The 24,646-nt window shown below is 39.0% G+C and overlaps 1 pseudogene; it reads left to right on the top strand.

Moving 5' to 3' along the window:
- LOC122074191 overlaps window positions 1-24,646 on the top strand; it is a 68,461-nt pseudogene that overhangs the window by 9,025 nt on the left and 34,790 nt on the right.

Here is a 24,646-nt window from a genome sequence, read left to right as displayed (position 1 = left end):
ATATAATGGCCAAGATGGGTCATTTCTCAGCAAAACACGATTTTTTGGGAGGGGTTTTTGTTCCAAAGTTGCTGCCAGACATTTTTCTCTCTAACTAAAGTGGAAATCAAGGTTAGGAACAAGGATTTTACACCTATAAACAACTACAAACCTTAGATTCTCAGTGCGATACTCTCCACTTTAGTGTTTATGCATAATACATGTTATATATAACTTTTTTTTTAACTGTTTTTATGCAAAAGTGTATAAAAAGTGTTTCTTATCCATTTATGTGCATAACTTTGATACGTTTCTTAATTTTGGCCGAATGATACGGCGACCGATACCGATACTTTAATCCTTGGTCCTTCCTTCTGAACACTTTCTAACCAAGTCAAAGAGAGTGGTGTTCGTCACTGTTTCACCTAAAAGCTCAACTTGTTAGGGAATGGCAGCATCAATGTATACATCAATACTCCCCCACACATGCAAGCCAAGATCCCATGGTCCTTGCACGTGGAGCTCTCCTGGCATTTCCTTCAAGCGGCACTGAGGGAGAAGAAATTTTGGGAAAACTCTTCCGATGCACTTCCTAGGAGTTGATCACTTGACCTCCCTGCCTTATACCAAGTTCACTATCGTTTTACCTAAAAGCTCAAGCTATTAGGGAATGGCAACAACAATGTATACATCAAGAAGTGGCATAATCAACAATTTTAATTTTCCTTAGATAAGTGGAATGCCAAGATATAATAGAGGATTTAGATTGGTTCACATTAAGACTAGAAAGAGTAGAGTAGGTATGAAAGTTAGAAAATAAGGATGGGAAGAGAACAAGGAGATGAGAGTTGGAGAAGAAGAAGAGTAGGAGGAAGGGGAAGAAGGAGAGAAGATGGAATGTTGGAATCGTGTGTTGAGAGTTATTCCTCTCTCACACAAATATTGCTTCACTAATATGTTACAAGTAATTACAAACACCTCCTTAGGGAGGTAAAAGGGAAAAATAAAATATAACATGACTAGTCCCTAAACTACCCTTAGAGCGACATAACTACTATCTCTAACACCCCCCTCAAGCTGGAGAATAAATATCATACATTCCCAACTTGGACAACAGAGTACTAAACTGATGATGAAGAAGCCCCTTTGTGAAAATATCAACCACCTGATCTCCAGTCCTCACAAAAGGTGTACATATGTAACCAGAGTCAATCTTCTCTTTAATAAAATGTCTGTCCACCTCTATGTGTTTTGTTCTGTCATGTTGTATAGGGTGGTGGGCTATATTTATGGCAGCCTTGTTGTCACAATAAAGCCTCATGGGTGCCTCAGTATCAAATCCCAATTCTTGGACCAGCCTTCTCAACCAGAGGAGCTCATACACTCCATGAGCCATAGCTCTAAACTCTGCCTCTGCACTAGATCGAGCCACTATAGGTTGTTTTTTGTTCCTCCATGTTACTAGGTTTTCACTACAAATGTACAATAGCCAGATGTAGATCTCCTGTCAGAAACTGAGCCAGCTCAATCTACATTAGTGAAAGCCTTCTATCCTCATGTGGTTATGCTTGTCATAAAGTAGTCATTTCCCTGGAGAGGACTTCAAGTACCGAAGAATGCGGTAAACAGCATCCAAGTGTCCACTCTTGGGAGCATGCATAAACTGACTCACTATGCCCATTGCATAAGTAATATCTGGACGAGCCAAGGATAAATAAACGAGCTTCCCAACTAGCCTATGATATTTCCGTGCATCAACAAGGGCTAGAACCTTCCTTAAGTTTATGATTCTGCTCAATAGGAGAACTTGCAGGTTTGCAGCCCAACATTCCTGTTTCTTTCAATAGGTCTTTATACTCTTCTTGGATCTAGACACTTCAATCCCCAGGAAGTAATTTAAGGGTCCTAGATTTTTGATTGCAAATTGTTGGGCTAAGTAGTTCTTTAGCTTGGCTATCTCAGCTCTATCATCTCTAGTCACCACAATGTTAGAAACATAGACAATCAGGGCTGTGATGGTGCCATTACCTCGCTTAATGAACAGATTATGGTTAGCCTGACTTTGGGAATAACCATTCTTCAGATTGTCCTGTTTGAACCTTTCAAACTAGGCCTTTGGAGATTGTTTAAGTCCATACAGAGCCTTCTTGAGAATACACACCTTTCCTGCAACTGAAGGGAACTTAAAGCCAGGGGGAGTTTGCATATACACCTCTTCTTCTAAATCATTATGTATGAAGGCATTCTTCACATCCAATTGATACAATTGCCAATTTTTATTTGCTGCCAGCGATAAAAGGACCCTTATAGTGTTATGCTTAGCCACATGAGTAAATGTCTCCTGATAGTCAATCCCATACACTTGGCTGTATCCTTTTGCTACCAGCCTTGCCTTGTACTTCTCAATAGTACCATCTGACCGGTACTTGATTGTATAGACCCACCTGCATCCAACTGGAGTTCTCCCTTAGGAAGGTCAACCAATTTCCAGGTACAATTTTTCTCGAGGGCCATCATTTCCTTAGCCATAGATTGCTTCCACTTAGGGCCAGACATAGCTTTAGAAACATTTTTGGGAATAGAAACAGAGGATAGAGCAATAATAGAAGCAACATCTATAGGAGAGAGAGTCATAGGAATCAAATTAGGCTACATGATTAGTACAAGCTCTCTTTCCCTTCCTAGTAGCAATAGGAAGATCTAACTCAATTGAGGAAGAAAGGATATTACCTGACAGAGAAGGGTGGATCTCAGGATTTGGATTCAAGAGGACTCTTGGTAGGTCTTTTTGCTCCTCATTGTGTACACAATATCCACCTTTCATTACCAGAACCTGAACCACCTCTTGAATGATCATCAACATCAATAATCTCCATCTCTTTGTGTTTCCTAATGTCAAGCATAAAGGGGGAGATATGCAAGGGGGAAAGAAAAGGGATTTCATCAGTAGCCTTTTCACTCCCATTATTCTCCTCCTGAAAAGGATGCTGATGGGGTGCAAAAAAAGGTGCAGACTCAAGGAAGGTGACATCTTTAGAGAGAAGCCTTCGTCTAGAAGAAGGATGATAGCACTTGTAACTTTTGGTAGTGGAAGAATAGCCAAGAAAGATACATTTGAGAGCCTTGGGGTCTAGTTTAGTCTGAGAAGATTTATTAATAATAATATAATAGATACACTCAAACACTTTGGGGGGGGGGGAAGAGAGAAGAAGACTGAGGAGATAAAGTATCAAAGGGAGTTTTGGAGCTAAGAAGTTTTGTTGGCATATGGTAGATAAAAAAAGTAGCAGTAAGGAGAGGATTAGACTAAAAAGTTTGGGAACATACATGCCAAAGAGAAGACTCCTACTGACTTCCATCAAATGATGGTTTTTCCTCTCAGCTACACCATTTTGTTGGGGTGTATCAACACAAGCCACCTGATGGATAATGCCATTATCTATAAACAAGTCCTAAAAACCACCATACATATACTCCTCCCCTTTGTCATAATGAACAATTTTAATCTTGGTGTCAAACTGGGTACATATCATATGATAAAAACTTTTATAAGGCATCATACATATACATCACTCTTATGCTTCATCAGAATAGTCCAAATAACATGGGAAAATCATCAATAAATAAAACAAAGTAGCAAAATCCAAGTAAAGAGGTAGTAGTAGAAGACCCCCAAACATTAGAGTGCACAATGTGAAAAGGAACAATAGATCTATTACCATGATAAGGATAAGAAAAACGACAATGTTTGGCAAAAATACATGGTTCACAATGAAAGACATGGGAACTTGGAAAAGAATTAAATAAATGAGGTAACTGTTTTTCTCATAATAATAAAAGAGGGATGTCCTAAAACATTAATGCCACAACATCTCAGAATCCATAGAACTGCTATCAGTATGTCCACACACATAGGACTGAGCTGTAGCAAAAAAAGTTGATTGAGGTTCAAGTAAGTAGAGCCCTTTCTCCTCATGTCCACTGTTAATAATCCTCTTCATCACCAAATCCTAAAAGAGACAATGAGAATGAAAAAATGTGACAACAACTTAAGGATTTTGTTAGGTGACTCACAGATAAGAGATTAATGGTAAGGTTAGGAACATTAAGAACATAATCAAGTGAAATGGAAAAAGTAACAGGAATGCTACTCTTACCAGAATGGAGGAAAGGGAGCCATCAGCAACCCTAACCTTACTTCTACTGGAACAAATAGACAACAACACATCTCAGCCTTATCCCAACTAAATGGGGTCGGCTACATGGATCCGTGTGATTTAAGAAAAACAACAAATAGAGTAGGTATCATAATCATGGGGCGTATCAATCATATGATCCGTAGCACCAGAATCTGTAACCCAAAATGGAGCTGTGGAAGGAGCAGATGAAGAAACCTACAAGGCTGAAGCTGAGGAATCTGGTATTGTAACTCAAGAAGGTGATGAGCCCTCCAGTTGTGATATGACCTTGCAGAATGCTGCAATATCCTCCTTAGTAAGGGAACTATGCTCTACCTGTATGCTAGAAATTGACCCTGCAGTATCAGTCTCAGCCTGAACACTGTGAGCTCTAGCTTCCCCTTCTACGTCCACCACAACACCACTAGATCCACTACGCATGCCAGGGGGACGGCCATGAAGAACCCAACATCTCTCTTTGATGTGCCCAGATTTTCCACAATGATCACATCGTCTGTCATCTCCACGCGGTGGCCCTTGACCTTTGCCACCACCACGCCAATCTCTCTGAGAGCTAGTAGTAAGAGTTGACCGCTCAAGAGGGGGAGCAGGTTCTATGGCCACCCACCTAGTCTCCTCAATCTGTAGATGGCTATATGCTTCATCAAGGAACGAAAGAGGAGACCAGCCTAAGATTTGTATTCGGATTGGCTCATACTCAGGATTCAAACCACCAAGCAAGATAAGAACACGTTCCTTTTCAAGTGTTCAGCAATCCTTAGCTTCATCTTCATGATGGGACAGTTGGAGGTCCCTATAGTGATCATACTTTTTCCAGAGACTAATGACAGTGTTGTAGTACTCAGAAATGGTCTCATCCCCTTGCTTCATGGCAATGACCTTTTGGAGCAATTGATAAACCTTAACCGAGTCACCCACATGGTCAAAAGTTTTGGTAACACTATCTCAAATGTTCTTTGTAGTCTCATTTCTCATAAACCTTCTTCCAATCTCAAGTTTCATAGATAATATCAGCCATGTCATAACAATGGAGTATTCAGTCTCCTATTTTGGATATGATGGGTTGCTTGGGTTAGGAGCTTTAATGGCACCTGTAACATACCCAAGCTTTCCCCTACTCCGCAAGAAAAGCTTCACAGAATGAGCCCATTCCCAATAATTGGTATTGTCCAACTTCACAATAGAAATTTGAGTATTTGGGTTATCAAAAGCCATAGGAGTAGGATGAGCAACACTACTCAATGCACTGGCTGAAACATCTCCAAAGAGGGCTCCAAGTCCACTATCTTTAGACTTTTTGTAGAGAAAGGGTCACACACAACTTTTTGTAGAGAAAGGGTCACACACAAGGTGGGGAGTACACACTACAAAATTTTCTTTCCCAAAAGCAGAAAAAATTTTCCAGCAAGAAAACCAAGCATTTACTTCAAAAAATTCACACCTTCCACATTTTTCAAGTTGTAGAATCATAACATAGGAGCTCAATAGTCCTAAAAATCATACCTTACAAACACATAGCAAAATCGGAAGCATCACAGGCCACATTTCAGAGACAAAAAGGCCAAAAACAGGGCTGGCAATACTCTATTTTCAGAGGGGAAGTGAGTTGTGCGGCCACAACTCAAGAAGGCTTGAAGCGAGATCAAAAGGGTGATAATACACCCTAGGGGGACCCAATGGACCTGGTTTCAGCTCCAACGCTGACCAGATGAGAGAGAAAGAGAAAAAAGAACCAGAGCTGGCGATGAGCTTACCTAGGTCTGGTTTTGCTTATTGCAGCCTTCAAGTACCTCTTTCTTCAAAGGGAAACTTCCCTTGGTGTCTCTATGGTCTTCTTGCATGCCTATCCCAAGATTTCTTTAATCTTCTCACATGGAAGTCCTTTCCTTGGAACCCTTTTGTAACCTAGGGTTCCAAAGAGAAGAGAAGGAAGTAAGAGACTTGTAGCTCGACTCTCAAACAATCGTACTGCTCCGATACCAAGTTAGAATATAAGGATGGGAAGAGAACAAGGAGATGAGAGTTCGAGAAGAAGAAGAGGAGGAAGGGCAAGAGAAGATGGAATGTCGGAATCGTGTGTTGAGAGTTATTCCTCTCTCACACAAATATATTGCTTCACTAATATGTTACAAGTAATTACACACACCTCCCTAGGGAGGTAAAAGGGAAAAATAAAATATAACATGACTAGTTCCTAAACTACCCTTAGAACAACATAACTAATATCTCTAACAATTAAGAGTCTCCAACACAGCTGACACAGAAGTGCAGTCTGCCCTAACAAACACCATCAAGTCATCTGCAAACAATAAATGGGAGAGCATCATAGTTTTGTACATAGGAATAAGGTGCACCCTCCTATCCACCACATCATGCTTCAGCAGTATTGAGAGGCCTTCCCTGGAAAAAGTAAAAAGGTAAGGAGAAAATGAATCCCCTTGTCTGATTCCCATACTGATGCAGGCCCAGACCTGCATCCTCTATAACTAGCTCAAGTTCAATGTGATGTAGATCAAGCCACTGAAAAGAAGGTGCAAAGCTGGTCCAATTCTGGGTCAATTCTGTCCCATTGAACCAGCCCTTTGGTGGTCCTGTTTCCCCCAATCGAGCAATACATAACTTGGAGATTCTGTCCAGATTTCAATCCTAGTCAGCCTGTTATTCATTGAAGAAAATTCAGCTCACATGCCTCCATCGATCCAATCAGTTTTCCCACTTTATTTGCAAAGTAGAAGCTTCAAGGAGTCCATTGATTTCAGCCATATAGTCTAGGATTAGTTTCCTATTTTGTTTGTCAAGTTAGTTTCTATTTGAGTAACTTAGATTAGTTTCTTTTATGAGTCAAAGTCAGTAGTTCCTAATTTTTTCTTTCTTGGTTAGCAAGTTAGAATTTAAATTAGAAGTTTCTTTTATTTCAGCTTTAGTTTCCTAATTTAGAAAGCAGTCATGTAAGCCTATAAGAGGCCCCATCAATTGTAATGAAGTCAACTTTTGATTAATGAATTGTTGAGTGAAAACTCTTGGCTGAAAAGCTGTTATCTGAGATGGTGGGATGCCTAAGAGTTTAAGAATTGAGATGCCTAACCCTTGAGGGGTGAGATGCCTAATTCCTTAACTCTTCTTCCCCCTTCTCAACCCCTCCATTGATTCTTTTTCTTATTTTATTTTTTATTTTTGGTTATTCAGTTGAAGATTGTTAGATTTTGTTGAAGCTGTTACAAGACACAACCAATCAAAGTATTGTTGTGTTAAAGAACAGAAAATTACCTGCGTCATCTTAGAAAGTGGGTTTTCTGGGTAGGAATCAAGTGACCTGATCTCAACAATCCTTGGCCAGTTTATTCCCATCTTTTAGGGTTTTGTTAAGCACCCCAAAAGCGTCACTCGACCAAGACTGGGGCTCCCACAGAGGTTGTTACATTTTACAACCAAGGTTCGAAATCTCGTCAAGTTTCAGTGGTTTCAGAACCACTAAAATATTGAAATCTCAGGAGATCTTAGCGAGTTGGTGGATTTTTTTTTTTTTACTCGGTTGACTGTTTTGGCTGCCAAACGGCCATATTATGACCTGAAACTAGGTGGGTAGCTTGTTTTAAGGTTAATAAACATGCTTAGAACGTAAATTTGCAAAAATATTAGAACATGATAGTGTTTTAGAGTTGCACCCTTGTTTGGCAGCAACCGTCGAACTGTTCTAGAGATTTTACCTGCTTCATTGCTAGAACCAGATACACTATGATAGTAAAACAATTAAATAATGCATCCAAGACATTATCAAAACATACCTCAACATTAATTAACTAATATTTAGAGTACTAGAGTAATATATTATGCAACTCCTTAACTCCCAAGTCCTAATTAAAGTCATCCACTAAACGTCTTACTCTTAAATCTCAAAGTCCTAAATTGTAATATCCCAAGTACCAAACATATTAGTTATACAACAATAATCATAATGACTATCTACTGGAAAGAACTATGACGGCCTGGCTGAATTCCATACCCAGTACAATGGAGTCAACGTGCATGTTCCTCTGACTACGTCACAAATGCATGCTACGTCATATTCCAAGAGAAGAATCGAACGTAGTCCTCCACAGTTGCAAAAAAAAAACTGAGTCATCTATATACTAAAGGTAACCTATCCGAGGGTATGTGTCACCACCATAATATGAAGAAGAAGAACCCACTGTTGAGCTACTGTCAACTGATGCTTCCGGCAACATATGCGGTTGGGCTGGGTAGGAGAATAAGTTGTCCACAAAACCACCAATATATGACTGGGTCTGGAAGCCATAGTTTGCACTAGGAATGGATGAACCAGATGTATGCCCTATCCCAGTGAATTGACCATAAGGTCCATGATACTTGACAAGGTGCTCTCTCCAGCAAATGATGGGGCACGCCATTGCCCACTCACTCTACTCTCACTGTGAGGATGACTATCCCCTCAACTCAAACTTATTCCACCAATAGAAGTAGATAGACTATCAACGTCCATACAATCTTGCTGCCCATCTCCACCAAATCAGTGACGAGGCCCTCTAGTGTAGCCTGAACTCCCTCCCTCCACCTGATTGACATGCACCATGATCAACATCTTGTGTGGCATACTCGAACTGACTCTCCCCAGTGAATTGCACCGGCTACGGCTCTAGCTCGGCCTGTTCATACTGCTCTCGAACTCCTTCAATTCTATCACCACCCCATCCACCATCACCATCACCACCACCATCACCATCACCATCACCATCACCATCACCATCACCATCACCATCATCACCACCCTCATCACTACCTAGTGCGTGATGTTGTGTTTGTGTCTGTCTATGTCTGAGTCTGAGTGTGGGTACGACCACCCGAGGAAGTGCATCAATCATCATCTCCATCTGAATCATCCCTCCCAGGTGTAGGCTCGAATGGTCGGGGGGTCTATGAATGTATCCTTCCCTCTGTAGCCATATAATCATCAACATTGACTGCCATCTTTTGCACTACATATGGGTCCATCCCACCTCCCGGCTGATCCATCAACAACTCACCTCTATCCCTCACCCAGTCTAGTAGAGGGTCCTCTTCATCTGCATCAATTTGAAAAACATCTGCAAGCTCGATCTGGCCCCTATCATTCTCTATACCCATGCGTATGTGCTGCATCCTTAGTCTCATACTGTAGGGCACATACACCAAGTCAGCAGCAAGACATTCTGAACCTAATCGATTCTGCCTTTTCGAGTGATGAGTGAAAATGTACTCCAATTTCTCTCACAACCAGATACAGAACATGTTTGGGAGAGTACTTTGATGGCAATCTTCCTCAATTCCAGTGCCGAACCCCCATACAACACCCACAATTTAGTTGCATTACAAGTTACAACAATTACAAAAGATTATTTTTATTCAAAACACTTGACACTTATATAAGTAACATACTGAAATTTGAATTTCATACCAGCGGCAGTACTCATACGACTCGCAAGTGCGGCAAGGGCTTTAAAACTGCCTAATGCATCCCTGAATTCTTCTGTCTATAAAAAATTTAAAAAGAGGAAATAGTTAATAACCATTATACTGAAATTTAGATTCCTATAGTACTACAAAAATCACATCAGTATTGGCTATGGCTTATAGACCTGGCCTTGGTTGCAACTTGGCAACCACCTACTTCACTGCTTCTAGTAGATCCGGATTCAATGCAAGTCTATGGCTATACTGATACTTGGGGTTTAAATAGTATGTTGAAATTTGACAAAACATATTATTGTCAATGTTGACATTAATGCATTTTTAAATCACAGAAAAGAATGTATTCAGATTTTCTTACAAGCCTTATGCAATGGATGCTTGAGCTGACACTCCCAACATTCTTCTATTATGTTTACAAATTTCTTACTTCCACGTGGGTTGGCAGCATAGGCATGTTCTTTCATCATTTCCACAGTAGCATACAGGCTTGGCAAGGTGGGCTTGAAGGCAGAATCCACCATCTTCAACATGCCAACAATTGGTGACAATATTTTCACCACTTTACCCAATTGTGTTCAAAACTCATCTGATGAAATGGTTGTATGTGCCTCTCTACCACCAGGTGATCCTGCTTCCCTCCACCCAGACCACTCCTCAGATGCTAACATAGATCAACGACGGATTTTCTTGGACTCAAAACTCTTGAGTGCAACATAGTTGGTAGCAAATCTTGTGAGATCAGGCCTGACCAAGTCCCCCCACACTTCTCCCTCAATAGGTTCAAGGAAAACCTATGATTATATACAAATGTGCTCACTTGCCTTGCCCTATCAACCACATTCTTCACAATTTTCAGTTTTCCCATGTCCTTCAACATTAGATCAATACAGTGTGCTGCACAAAAGGTCCAAAAGAGTTGGAATCTGTTGTTATTCATCATTTTCTGACTGACCTTCTTGTAGTTGCTTCCGTTGTCCATCGCAATTTGAACAATGTTCTTTATCCCAACTTCTTGCACAACCTCCTTTAAAAGCTTGTAGATGTATTTTGCATCATTTATTTCCTTGGATGCATCAATAGATTTCAAAAAAATTGTTCTACCATCACAGTAAAGCATAAATTTGTGATGGACTTTCTTGTGGGCCCTACCCAACCATCACACATTATGGTGACCCCATAGCTCTCCCATGAAACCTTTAACTCATCTATGTAAGCTTTCAACTCTCTTCTCCTATGGCAAATAAACATTCATCACCTCATATGCAGTGGCCCTTTTATCCCTGGTCTAGCCTTGGCAATAGCATCAAGGATCGGCTGATAATAGGGACCTGTAGTGGCGTTTGCTGGGATGCTATGAAATAACATCCACTTAGACACAGCCTCCCTAACATAAGCCTTCATATTAGTCCACATCCCCTTTATCTTACATTGTTTACTGCCATTTTTCTTGTACGCACACGGTTCCTGTTGTAGAACGGGGTTCACACGAGGTGTGGAGGTGGAGGTGGAGGTGGGGCTGCCCTTGTACTCTGTGTTCTCTTGAATGGCAAAGGAGGCTATGAAGATCCACTACCTCCTGCTCTTGATGGACTAGCTCCTCCTCTAATCTTCCTATTTCTTTCCTCTTCCTCACGAAGACTTTGTCGGCTCAATACTTGCCCCCGCCGCCAATTTCTAGTCTCTTCTTCAATCTATTTGTCACCAGGCGCATATATAGGGTCATCACATCATCATCAAAACCATACATGGGAGCATGTAGTGCCTCTTCAATTTTATCCTCGCCTTATCCTTTGCCGCTTTCCTCTTATTCCCTCCCTTCATATCTTCAGCTATGGCCTTAGCAATATGATCAGGCACTTCAGTGCATGTAGCCGCATCTGAGCAATTTCCAACCAAATATTGCTTAAGTCTTGTGGCCCACCACCCATAAACTTCTTGTGACAATAGTTGCACTCTGTTTTTCTCTTATCGCCATCAATCGGCACTCCATACTTCTATGCAATCTCTCCACTATCGCGACTCCTATCACGTCTCCCATCTCCTCTCCCTCTTCTCTCGCCTTTCTCATCGCCTCCTTTGTTAGCCATTTTATACGACCCTAATTCTGATGCATAGAAAAAAGAATGTCATTATTAAATTACAAGTATATGATAGCTACTTATATTTTTTTCTTGCACAAAATTATTTTTTAATCAATTTTAGAAAATATTTTAATGATATAATACAACAAAATTAAATATGGTATAAATTAATAAGCTTTATGTATACTTCAAAACACTTTAATATTAATCTCTTATTTTTCTTTTATTTTTTTAAAATGAAAACAAAATATTTGTCCCTATTTTTATTATTTTTTAATTATTAATTTTTTTTTTCATATTTTTCAAAAATTAAAATATATAATTACCGGATAAAGAAAATTTCGCTTCGATAAAGTCGTAGGTCATCTAATGGTGAGTGCATATATATATATTGAGTATCATCAAAGCTATATTAACCATAAAAAGATACAATTTATGTTGATGGAAAATGCATTTTTAAACCAGAAAAAATATTTATAAAAAAAAAAAACATTTCGACTCCATGAGGTCATAGATCGGCCTCTAATGTATAACATATAAAAAATCTAGCCCTATCCAACATCTATTTATGTTACTATTTAAAAAAAAAAAAATCCAAAGCTTAAAATTTGTAGATCTTCAACTTGGAGTGATCTTCAAGGCAATAGATGTGATGATCTGGCTAACTAGTGGGCAATAGAGTGATTTGTGTTCAAATGCGAGGAGCCAAAATTTCATCGAGATAGACGAGGTGGAGTCGAAATTTCGACTCCCCCAAACGAGATGTTGTATTTATAGGCCTTAGTTGGTGTCATTTCGGTATCTCGTCGAAACGATACCGAAATTTTGGCTGAGATACCGAAATATCAACCGAGATGATGTTCTTTTTGTATTTCGTAGGACTTCTCGACTCGGCCAAAAAAAAATCTTGAAATTACCGGGATCATCTTGGCGAGATTTTGAACCATGGTTACAACTCATTTTTGGAACAGACTCATAAGTTTCTAATTTTGATCCTAAATCAAGAACCATCAGATCTCCACATCTGTTGGGCATCTACGGGCTAGCTTCTGGGCATCTATTGCCTAAGGGACCCCTTTGACCAGCAATCCAGCCCCTGTGGTGAACGCTTGTAGAAGCTGCTGGGTTCTCTTTCCCTTCTATTTGAAACCCTATTCAACTAGGGTTGACTGTGTGATGTAAATTCATCACCAAAATAGGCTTGTTATCTTAGGAATAAGCGTAGGGTTGGGTTGTATGCATATTGGGCCTTTGGTCTAAGGGGTTTTTAATGTAATATGCCACTTTAATGGGCCTAAACCATTGGTAGTAAGCATGCATATGAGATTAGTTACTATGGTTTAGATGTTTTGGTCTAGTAGTGGTTAGTTCATTAGTTGAACCAGCCTTGGGTCAACAAGTGTTTAGAAGTTACTTTTATTTTTACTTTTTTACTTTATTAAAAGGGGAGAATTAATTCACTTTTGTAAGTGATGATGGGTGAGGACTTTTCTACCTTTGGTAGTTGGTGGGTGAAGACTTTCCTATTCCAACTTTAAGAGGTGAGGACTTTTCCACCTTTGGTAGTTGGTGGGTGAAGACTTTCCTATTCCAACTTTAAGAGGTGAGGATTTTTCCAATTTGGTAGTTGGTAGGTGAAGACTTTCCTACCCCAACTTTAATAGGTGAATTATTGTTAGGTGGAAGTTGGGTATGTAATGTTTTGTTGAGTTTATCCTATAAATAGGAATTAATTGTAAGCACTCAAAGACAACTCAGAATTTGAAAACAAAGTTTGCTTATGCAACTCTCTTATTGTGTTTGATCAAGAAATCCCTTGCGTTTGATCAAGGTAGGTTGGTGTTTGATCAAGTCGGTCCACCTTGCAGTGTGAAGCCCGGATGTTAGTTTATTATCTATTTTTCTATCCTTTTCATCTTTCAACAATTTTTCAGCAAGATTCTATTATCCAAATTTGGAGTTCTTTATTCTCTGAGAAAATATCCTACCCTAATACTGTTTCGAGCTTCCTCAATTACAGTAATACATCAATGTGGTGCTTGCTGCACTGCGGCAGCCCTATTGGAGGATCTCTTTGGGGGATATTCAGGTCCTATTCGATCAGGTGTGATGCTCCTAAATCCCTCTAACTTGTGAATTATATTTCAGCCCTGTTTTAGGGCTTGTGTTTCCCTTTATTGGTTCCCTGCTCCATGATCAGATCGGTATTGGTTGTGGAGCTGTTATTGTTATTGGAGTTGTTTGCCTAAGTTGAACCAACCTTACATCACAATGCCACATCAGCCCAACCGATCCCAAGAACAAGTGGCCAGCTCATCAACTTTGTTCAGTCATGCTCCTTGCACCAATGAAATCTCCTAGAAGATCTCTAACCGTTCACAGAAGCCCCTCTTTTCTCCTGCATCAAGATAAGGATGATCAACAATTTATCTTCCTATTCCTGTATTATAGGATTTGGAGATCTATCCAAGGAGTTGCAGTTTTGGGAGGATTGAGTCATGCCTTGGGCAGCACAATTTGAAAATTTTGCTTTATTTTGTGACATTCAAGAATACGGCAAGTACCAGACTTGCCTGGGAGATCGGTGAGGTGTCCCCACTCAAGAATACGGCAAGTACCAGACTTGCCTGGGAGATCGGTGAGGGTGTACAAACTTTAGTCCCACATCGCCTAGGGAGAGATTACTGGGCTAGTTAATAACCTCTAGCCTCTTTAACATGGCATAACGCGTTTTAAAGCCTTGAGTCCCATGGGCCAAAGAGGACAATAATGTACAAGGTTAATGGGGCCGGGGTGTTAGAAATGATATCAGAGCAGACCACGACAGCGTGTGGGGCCACAACGGGGATGCTGTGCCTAAAGGGGGGAAGTTGTGACACCCAAGAATACGGCAAGTACCAGACCCACCTGGGAGATCGGTGAGGTGTCCCCACCAAGAATACGACAAATACTAGGGGGTTTGGGAGATCGGTGAGGGTGTACAAACTTTAGTCCCACATCACCTAGGGAGAGATTACTGAGCTAGTTAATAATCTCTAGCCTCCTTAACATGGCACAATGCGTTTTAAAGCCTTAAGGCCTATAGGCCAAAGAGGACAATATTGTGTAAGGTTAATGGGGCCGGGGCATTACATATTTCCTTCCAACTGAGGAATGAAGATTGGAATGTCTTAAAAAAAATATATATATATATATAGAGCTTTATAACTTGGACAATCTTAAGCATGGCTGTTCCCCCCACCTCATTCCTACAAGTTAGGAATTGAACCTAGATTTCCTATTTTTGAGGAGTTTTAAATGAGATCAACACTTACCTATTTTTGAGGAGCCTTTTTCTATTCTTTTGGAAACCTAATTCGGCTAATATCTTTTGGAGAAGCTGGCTACACATAGGAGATTTTTAATTTCCTATATTTTTTTTTGGTAGCCCACCGTTGGAAGAAGGAAGGATCACAGTTAGAGAAGAGGGAAGAGAAGAGAAGAGAGGAAGGAAGAAGAAGAAGAGAAGATGAGGAAAGAAAGAGAGGAGTGCAAATCATGGGAGAGAAAAGAGCTCTTTCCACCTATATTGGATTCGAACTATATTAGGAAAATTATATATGCCTCCCTACGGAGGTAAAAAGGAAAAAAAGAGAAAATACAAAATAGGACAACATAAAAATGTCATACATTCCTAAATTGCATAAGAGGGTACTGAATTGGTGAGGAATGAGTCATTTGGTGAATATGTCTGTCAATTGATCACCAATCTTCACAAAGGTTGTGCAAATGTTGCCAGAGTCGATCTTCTCTTTGATGAAATGCCGGTTTACTTCAATGTGTTGTCATGTTGTAGTAGGTTATTGGCAATGCTTATAGCTACTTTGTTATCACAGTAGAGCCACATAGGTCCTTCAGTGTCAAAACCCAACTCAAGAATCAACTGTCTCAACCATATGAGTTCACAAACTCCATGAACCATTGCCTTGTATTCTGCCTCTACATTAGATCTAGCCACAATAGGTTGTTTCTTACTCCTCCGTGTACCAAATTACCACCCACATGTGCAATAGCCTAGTGTAGACCGTTTGCCAGAGATGGATCCAATTCAATCGGCATCGGAGTAACCTTCTATTCTTAGGTGGTTGTTTTAACATACAATAGTCCTTTTCGTGGAGAGGATTTCAAGTATATGAGGATGCGGTACACAACATCCAAGTTCCCACTTTTAGGAGCATGCATAAACTGGCTCACTATTTCAACTGAATAATTAATGTCTGGGCGAGTCAAAGATAGATAGGTAAGCTTCCTCACTAGCCTCTGGTATTTCCTTGCATCAACAAGGGAAGGACCACAGTCTTCTCTTAGCTTGTGATTCTGCTTAATAGGGGAACTTGCCAGTTTACAACCCAACATCCTAGTTTCTTTCAACAAGTCTATCACCAGCTTCCATTGACATATATTTACTCCCTTCCCTCTTGACTCTAGGAATACCTATTCTTCAAAATAGCTTGCCTGGACCTCTCAAACCAAGCTTTTGGTATTTTTTGAGACCATATAATGCCTTCTTAAGGAGACGCACCTTTCCTTCAGCTACCGAAAACTTGAAGCAGGGAGGGGGCTGCATATACAGTTCCTCCTCTAAGTCACCATGAGGGAAGGGATTTTTCACATCCAACTGATATACAGGCCAATCTTTATTCACAGCCACATATAAAAGAACTCTTATTGAGTTATGCTTAGCCACAGGAGCAAAGTCTCTTGGTAATCAATCCCATACATTTGACCATACCCTTTGGCCACCAATCTTGTCATGTACCTCTCAATAGCACCATCTAATTAGTACTTGATTGTGTAGACCCATCTGCATCCAAATGGAACTCTTCTCTTGGGAAGATCAATCAATTTCCAAGTACAGTTCTTCTCAAGTGCCATCATCTCCTTAGACATGGCTTGCTTTCACTTTGGGTCTGATATGGCCTCAGTAATAGTTTTGGTAATGGAAATAAAGGAAAGAGCAGCAGTAAAAGCAACACCTATAGGAGGAAAGCATCATAGGAAACAATCTGGGCTATAGGATTAGTATAAGCTCTCTCCCTTTTTAATAACAATAGGGAGGTCTAGCTCAGAAGGAGAAGGGATCTTAACTGACTGAGGAATGTGGAGCTCAGGATGTGGATCCAAAGAGGACTCTTGACATGTTTTCTTTTTCCTTCTTTTGTACACAAGTAACTCCTTCTCATTACCTGAACTATCACTTGAATGATCACCAGTATCAACAAGATCTACCTCTTTATGTTTCCCAATATCAAGAGTAAAGAGAGTAACAGGCAATGGAGGAAGAAATGGAATGGTAATAACCTTTTCACTTCCAGTGTTCTTCCCCTGAAAAGGATGTGAGAAGTAAAGAAAGGCACATATACCAAGTTGGAACAAGGAAGGATTAAGGTTAGATATGTGGGAAGAGAAGAGAAGAGAGGAAGGAAGAAGAAGAAGAAGAGAAGATGAGAGAAGAAAGAGAGGAAATGAGTGCAAATCACGGAAGAGAAAATAGCTTTTCCCACCTATATTAGATTCAAACTATATTAGGGAAATTACATATGCCTTCCTAGGGAGGTAAAAAGGAAAAAAGAGAAAATACAAAATAGGACAACATAATAATGAAACAATTCCTAAAGTACCCGTACTACATAAAATCTAACACCCATATGGAATATTGCATGCTAAAGGAATATTCTCCCATGTCTTATTTTGCAACACATAACTTGAGGAGCAAGGAGAATCAATTCATCCAAGCTTGGACAAGCAAGAAGGACGATTTTGGGGTCTCACCCCCTTATTTTCTTTATTTAATATATTAGATTAGATATTTTATCTGTCAAGGATCCCATTAGGGTCACCTTGAGTAGATTAATTTTTTCTATACAATCTCAACCATAGAATTATTAGGGGTAGAGGTTTGAGATTTTTGGTTTTCTTTTTCTTTATATATGTAACTTGTTTGGACATTAAACTTGATAGAGAATGGAATAAGATTTTTCTTTGGAAAACACCCTTGGGCACCGTTTGATAACATTTCTGTTGTTTCAACAGAAACGGATTTTCATGTTTCTGGAAACAAAAATGGATTTTTTGGTGTTTGATAAACCTGTTTCTCGAAAAGTTTTTTGTAGACATAATACCACTAAAAAAACCCAATAGTATCATTGGATGCCCAAAAGGGAGAGAGGGTTCAGTTGGCTCTTTTTAGTTTTAAATAGTTAAGAGATTTATCGGGCACAACATTTTTTTCTCTCAAATTCGTTTCTAGAAACGACGAAACAAGTCCGACTTGTTTCGTCAAAGTCGTTTCTAGAATTGTAAATAGGTATAAATTTTGATTTATGTTTGTAGAAATAGGTGAAACGGAACAACTTTATTAAACACTTTTTAGGTTGTTTCTCCGTTCCTTGGAACAAGAAAACATAAAAACAGAACGTTGTCAGACGGTACCTTGGTGTATAAACTTGAAACCACAGAGTTTCACTACAATGAGGTAAAATTAAAACTTCCCCTTTTCACTTTTGTGTTCCTATTACGTAGTTACACATCTAGTAGAGTGTGTTCTTGACTCTCCCAATCTATAGCTTACAATGAGGCTGCATCACATACCTCCAGCAAAAAACCTCACGGGGCTCCCATTTATAAGGACTAAGAACATACGAGTCATCACACATTGCTTCACCCACATGATAGAACTAAAAGGGAATCCCATCGACTCCATCATTTGGAAAAGGTAGTGTTAGAGTACCCTAGGGTAATCTAAGGGAGCCCTATCTCAACTCCAAAGCTGGCTGGAAGAGAGAGAGAGAGAGAGCGGAACCCCCCCCCCCAAAAAAAAAAAGAAAAAAAAAGATGGTTGTAACCTTGTTTAGGGTTATTTTTCTTTGATTTGAGTTCCAAGTGCTTATTTCTTCAACTAAGATCTTCCCTTGGTGTCTCCATAGTCCTCATTCATTCTTAACTCATGATTACTTCAAACCTTTCACATAATAGTCCCTTGCTTGGAACCCTTTTGTAACCTTCATAGTTGTCAAGGTTTCGCCAAGGTGGCGCCTTGGTGTCTAAGCGGTTTTCCTGGGTTCTAGGCCATTGTCGTCTTATTGCGCTTCATGTCACCTTATATTTTTTTACTAATTTATGCGAAATATCATTTAAGTAAATAAACTTTTACTTAAGATATTATTCATAAATAAGAAAATACCCCCTATTTGAATCCAATAAAAATAGTTTAAAAATCAAATTCCAAAAGGATAAAAATTTAACCCCCCCAATCCAAGGACAAAATTGGATTTTTGGTTATAGGGCTGATTTTCAACTTTCAAATGCTGGGTTTTTTTCTCAATTCTGAAAATTTAATAAATCTTATCATGGTGAAACGTTACTAAAAACCAAAAGTCCGGTAAAATAATCTTTTGTTTTGATGTCTTTAAAATTATTTTCATTCAAGCGATTTTAACGGCATTCACGCACTTTAAAATAAGTTTGATAGGATGGTATAACATTACCAAAAACCAAAAGTCCGGTAAAATAATCTTTTGTTTTGATGTCCTTAAAATTATTTTCATTTAAGCGATTTTAACAACATTCATGCATTTTAAAATAAGTTTGACAGGAACATAACTTTGTCGTTACAACTCAGATTTAAGTAATCTTAGATTTGTTGGAAAGCTGATTTTGTGCTATACCTAATACAAAAAGTCTCATGTAAAAATAAAATCATTATACCAGTAAAACTTATTATATAACAAGAGCATTTCTCTTAATATTGATTTTTTATCACTTAATGTGGCCTAATGTTGATCTTTGATGATCTGATGTGGCGTAATGTTTATTTTTTATGACTTAATGTGGCTTAAGGTTGATTTTTTATGATACAAGGTATATGTATCATACTAAATAATGTTAGAAGAGAGTGAAAATAAAAAATAGCACTTAGTCGCCTTGTTTGCCTTATGTTAGCACTTAGGCAGCCCTCCAACGCCTTGGTTTGCCTTGGCACCATGGCAACTATGGTAACCTTAGGCTCCAAAGAGGAAAAAAAGGAAACATAGAGCTTGTGGCACGACTCTCAAACCACAACCGTGGGCTCTGATACCAAGTTAGAATATAAGGATGGAAAGAGAACAAGAGACAAGAGAGTGGAAGGTTGAAGAAGACATTGGTAGAGTGTTGTGTGTTAGAGAAAATGATCTCTACCACACCTATATGGCTATATTACTTAACTAATAAGATGTAAGGAATTATATACACCTCCCAAGGGAGGTAAAAGTTAAAAAAGAGAATATAATATAAGACAAGAAGATAATAAACCTGATCCTAAAGTACCCTTATTACAAAAATTATAACAGGTAGCTCCATCTCACCAAATCATATGCTTTGTGGAGATTAATTTTGAGAATGGCGGCATGTTGGGAATTCTTTGAGAAATTACCCTCACCACATCATGTCATACCGTAATTTTGTCAGCAATAGATCTCCCCATGATAAATGTAGATTGGTTAGGGGAGACTAGCAGACCAACCACCTTATGAATTATATTGATAATTGAGTCATTGGTTGTTACTTCTGTTTGTTGTTCTTATTTTTCTTTCTTTTCTTAGTGACAAAATAATTCTTATGAGTAGTAATGAATTTTGTTGTCATATATCCAAATCCCTATCTACTGTTTCTTGCAGATCAAACTAAAAAGAACTTACAATTGTGAAATCATGCTTTCAAAGGTTAAGATGCCACTGCCTTATTTGTTGGTGAGAAAGCAGATTCTTTTTCCAGTTTCGCACAAGTGCCTCTACACATTCATTCATTTGTTTTACTTAGATTTGGTAGGGATTAAATGAATTAAACGTTTTAGTTTGAATAGTGATTTATGCCATGTAAAGGTGACTATCAAATTTGTTATAGAGAAGCTATCTATGAATAGTCTTTCAGTAACTTACATGATTTTTTTATTGGAGTTCTGATTGATGTATTCTTTATCTCCTTCTGACTTCATTGTTCTTGCACCTGCTGTCTTCAGTATGTGGGATGTATGTTATTGTAGTCAAACAGATACAAATTATGTTTAATTTCTGAGTGCATTATGTAGTGGAAGAGAGTTTTTCTTGATGGTTCCTCTCACTTTTGCCTTTTTATGGATATTTTACAGAGTTCAGTGCTATGTTGGATGACTCAGCATTAGATGTTGATCTGGTTGATAACCTCATTAAGTTTTGTCCAACAAAAGAGGACATGGAACTACTTAAGGTGGGAGGAATTTGTTGACTTGTCATTGTTATTACGTCATCATTATAATTATTAGTGATGGTTGCATTTATTATATACTTGTGGAAGCATCAATTCCACCCATTATTTCATTTGTGCTTCCACTTCCATGCTCAGGATACACTGGAGACAAGGAAAACTTGGGGAAATGTGAACAGGTTGGTGGACTTCTGCTCCTTTTCTTTCTCTTCTCATCTCTTAGTTGTTCTTTAAGTAGGAATGACATCTCACTATCAGTGAATTGGTGAATCTTAACTTCTCTTTGAAGATGCTGGCTTGTAGAACTCAGGTGGACCAGGGAAGGAGAAAATTGAAGACAAGAATAGGGAAGAGATGAGAAAATGGGTTCATTAGTTATGAATTGTAATTAGAGAAAATATTTTCCACACTGATATCTTAGTTCCTGCTGTGTCTGAAATTGACTATTCAACTGAGTGGTCGTCCTTTGTTGCGTTATGACATTCAATGTTTAAAACTGTTAAAGCGCATGCATACTCTCAGTAATTCCATTTGTTCATGGTTTGGGAGATATGCTTTCATTGATATCTTTACTTCTTTTTTTGGACCGAGTTTTCCCACACCCTCTCCTTTTGCTGATGGGTTCGGATGGTGCCCTAAGGTATAGGGGAACAATGGGGAGTATTATCGACCATTCGCAAATAGGGGGCAGATATTTGTTGCTACTGACGGATGTACTTTTCCTACACCCGTGGTGCAGGAAAACTTTCTCCTTTTTTGTTTGACATTCCTTTTTGATTGAATTAATGCACTTTGTGACAGTTCTTTTTAGAGTTGATGAAAGTGCCACGGGTGGAATCTAAACTTAAGGTTTTTTCATTTAAGATACAGTTCTGTACCCAGGTCAGTGTGTATTGTATCATTATTATGTTGGGTAGATATTTCTGTGGCATCATTCAATAACCTACTTTACCCTTTTCTCTTTTCCAGGTTTCTGACCTTAGAAAAAATTTGAACATTGTTAATTCTGTGTTGGAAGAGGCAAGGTTTTCCCTTTTTTTGGGGGGGGGTGTTTGGGGGGAGAGTGGGGAATCTTTTTGTAACCAAAGTGGTGAATTAAGTTGAAATCTTACTATTTTACCCTTATTTTTTTTTTTCTCTGGAATATCATTTGTAATTGTGCACTATAAAGACTGCCCACAGAGACTTTAGAGGACCAGACCAACTACCCCACCTTCGGCATTGCCATTAGAGCCTTAAAGACCCCTAAAAAACAGCGAGAACTATAACAACCGATAATGAGGATGTCTAAGAGCATCCATTTCCAGATCCATTCTGACCAAAGCAGGCCAAGACAGAATAGGAAAGGGAAAACCAAATTTTGCCGCTGATTTAGCAAGAAAATCCGCTACAGAATTTGCCTCCCTATAGCAATGAGAAATCCTCCATTCCACAGAGTTCAGATACATAAGCAAATGACTCCACTTCTGAAGACAATCCCGTGGCAACCCACCTTTTGAAAGCAAAAAGCACAACTGAGATCAAGTCGCATTCAACCCATACATGCTGAATCTACATATTCTTCGCCTGCTCTAAACCCTCTATCATCACCATAAATTCTGCTTCAAAGTTAGTCCTTACACCAATCGAAACTCTGAAATTTGCAATCACCTCTGAATTTTTATTCTGAAAAATTCCACCTATTCCCGACCTACCAGGATTTCCAAGCGAGCAACCATCAGTGTTCAATTTTATCCAATCCTCCACATGAGCGCTCCAGAAAATTTCAAACAAATCACGAGGCCTTTGATTAGCAATCTGAACACCAACCCTTCTAGCATAGATGAGAACTGAAATAGATAAAGCCTTCCATGAAATGATATAAGTTCGAGAGCTTATTTCATTTCGAATCATAGCAAAACATTGCTCAACAGATCTAGAAACCTCGTCATGAAGCCTTGAATTCTTTTCCAACCAGAGTACCAGACAAAATAAGGAATTAAAATAAAACCCGTGCCCCAACCATTTGAAAGTGATAGACCTTGCACTAGCCTTCCACCAGGACAAAACACCCTCCACTCCGTTAAAGATCAGCCAAAACAGTCCAAAACAATCACAGAATTTTCTCCAAACATTTGATGAAAAATCACTCATAAAAAAGGTGGGAAATGGACTCCTCAGTGACACAACATAAGACACATCTCGAAGAAAGAGAAATACCTTTACTGCGCACCTTCATCAATCTCCACCAAACATATCCAAATTATGGAATGCCATACAATAGAGGGTGATGACCGTTGAACCACCTGCCATGTAGACTTGATCGAAAACATACCCGAAGAAGATAGACACCAATGGCAAACATCCTCATCAGCAAAAGAAAATATTGATCTTTTCTCTAGGACAAAATTCTCAGAGAGAAAAAGTGATTCAACCCTTGGAAAAACCCAGCTACCTTCCTCAATAAAATCAGAGACCCTAGAAGAAGCCCCAATAAAATAGTTCAAATCAAGACCTGACAAAACCTCTAGAGAAGAATTTCCCAGCCATTTATCTAACCAGCAGTTAATCCTCTTACCATTTCCAACCATCCATTGAATATTATCTGAGACAATGTTCCAAACCTTTTTCAAGCCTGGCCAAATGGAAGAAGACTTGTAACCACCTTTAAGGGATCCATCTTTGTTAATGAAACGGGCTCTAAAAAATTTTGACATTTGAGAATCTTCAGTTCTGATCGGCCACTCCAACTTACATAAGCAAGCTTTGTTCACATCTCTCAACCTTCAAATCCTCAAACTACCCTCCTGTTTCGGTTTACAAACTTCATCCCATTTTACTACTATTTTCTTTGGCACCTCCATATCTCCTGGCCAAATGAAATTGCGAACCCATTGCTCCACCATATTTACCATAGATTCTGACCACTAATTATAGCAAAGTTATGAATAAGGGTACCTGATATCGTAAAAATGAAAATATCGTCAGCAAATTGAAGATGGGACGGAGTAGACACACCTTTTGGACCTGAAATAGATTTTAATTTTCGTTCAAGCACAAGGCCTTTCAATCCTTTATAGAGCACCTCTTCAGCCACAATAAAAATAAGAGGAAATATTGGATCCCCTTGCCTTAGATCACGACAAAATAGCCTACCTGTCCTCCATTAACCAGGACTGACATTTTCGAAGAGACAAAGAAGGAACACACCTTTTTTTTTCCAATGAGGATAATTCTTGTCATTTCACATAAATGCTGTATTAAATAAATTTTCAAATTTTTGAAAATCCTTTTTTACCCCTGCATTGAAACTGTATTAACTACCTTTTTGGAATAAGGCAAGGGGTAATTAAAAGAAAGCTATAACTTCTTAGTTTATCACTTTGGTAATGACAAGGTGCACCCCTCTTTTTTTTTTCAATCTTCCACCATCCATTAGTTCAGGTGTTTCTGTTAAGCTTACTCACCTCTGGACTTGCGTGTTTATCAGATCAAGGGTCCTGTCAAATTGAAGAGAATCATGCAAACAATTCTTCAACTGGGAAATGCACTGAACAGGGGCACTCCAAGGGGTGAGTTAGCATTTGGTTGGTCTAGAATCTTCGCAGTTATTATGTACATTTGAATTTGGTCACAAATTGTAATGCTCTCCCTTGCCCCCCCCCCTCCCACCCCGCAAAA

Source organism: Macadamia integrifolia, chromosome 3 (assembly GCF_013358625.1).
Source record: "Macadamia integrifolia cultivar HAES 741 chromosome 3, SCU_Mint_v3, whole genome shotgun sequence".
Classification (NCBI taxonomy): domain Eukaryota; kingdom Viridiplantae; phylum Streptophyta; class Magnoliopsida; order Proteales; family Proteaceae; genus Macadamia; species Macadamia integrifolia.
The sequence above is the reverse complement of the archived record's forward strand: the minus strand, read 5'-3'. Positions and strand labels throughout refer to the sequence as shown.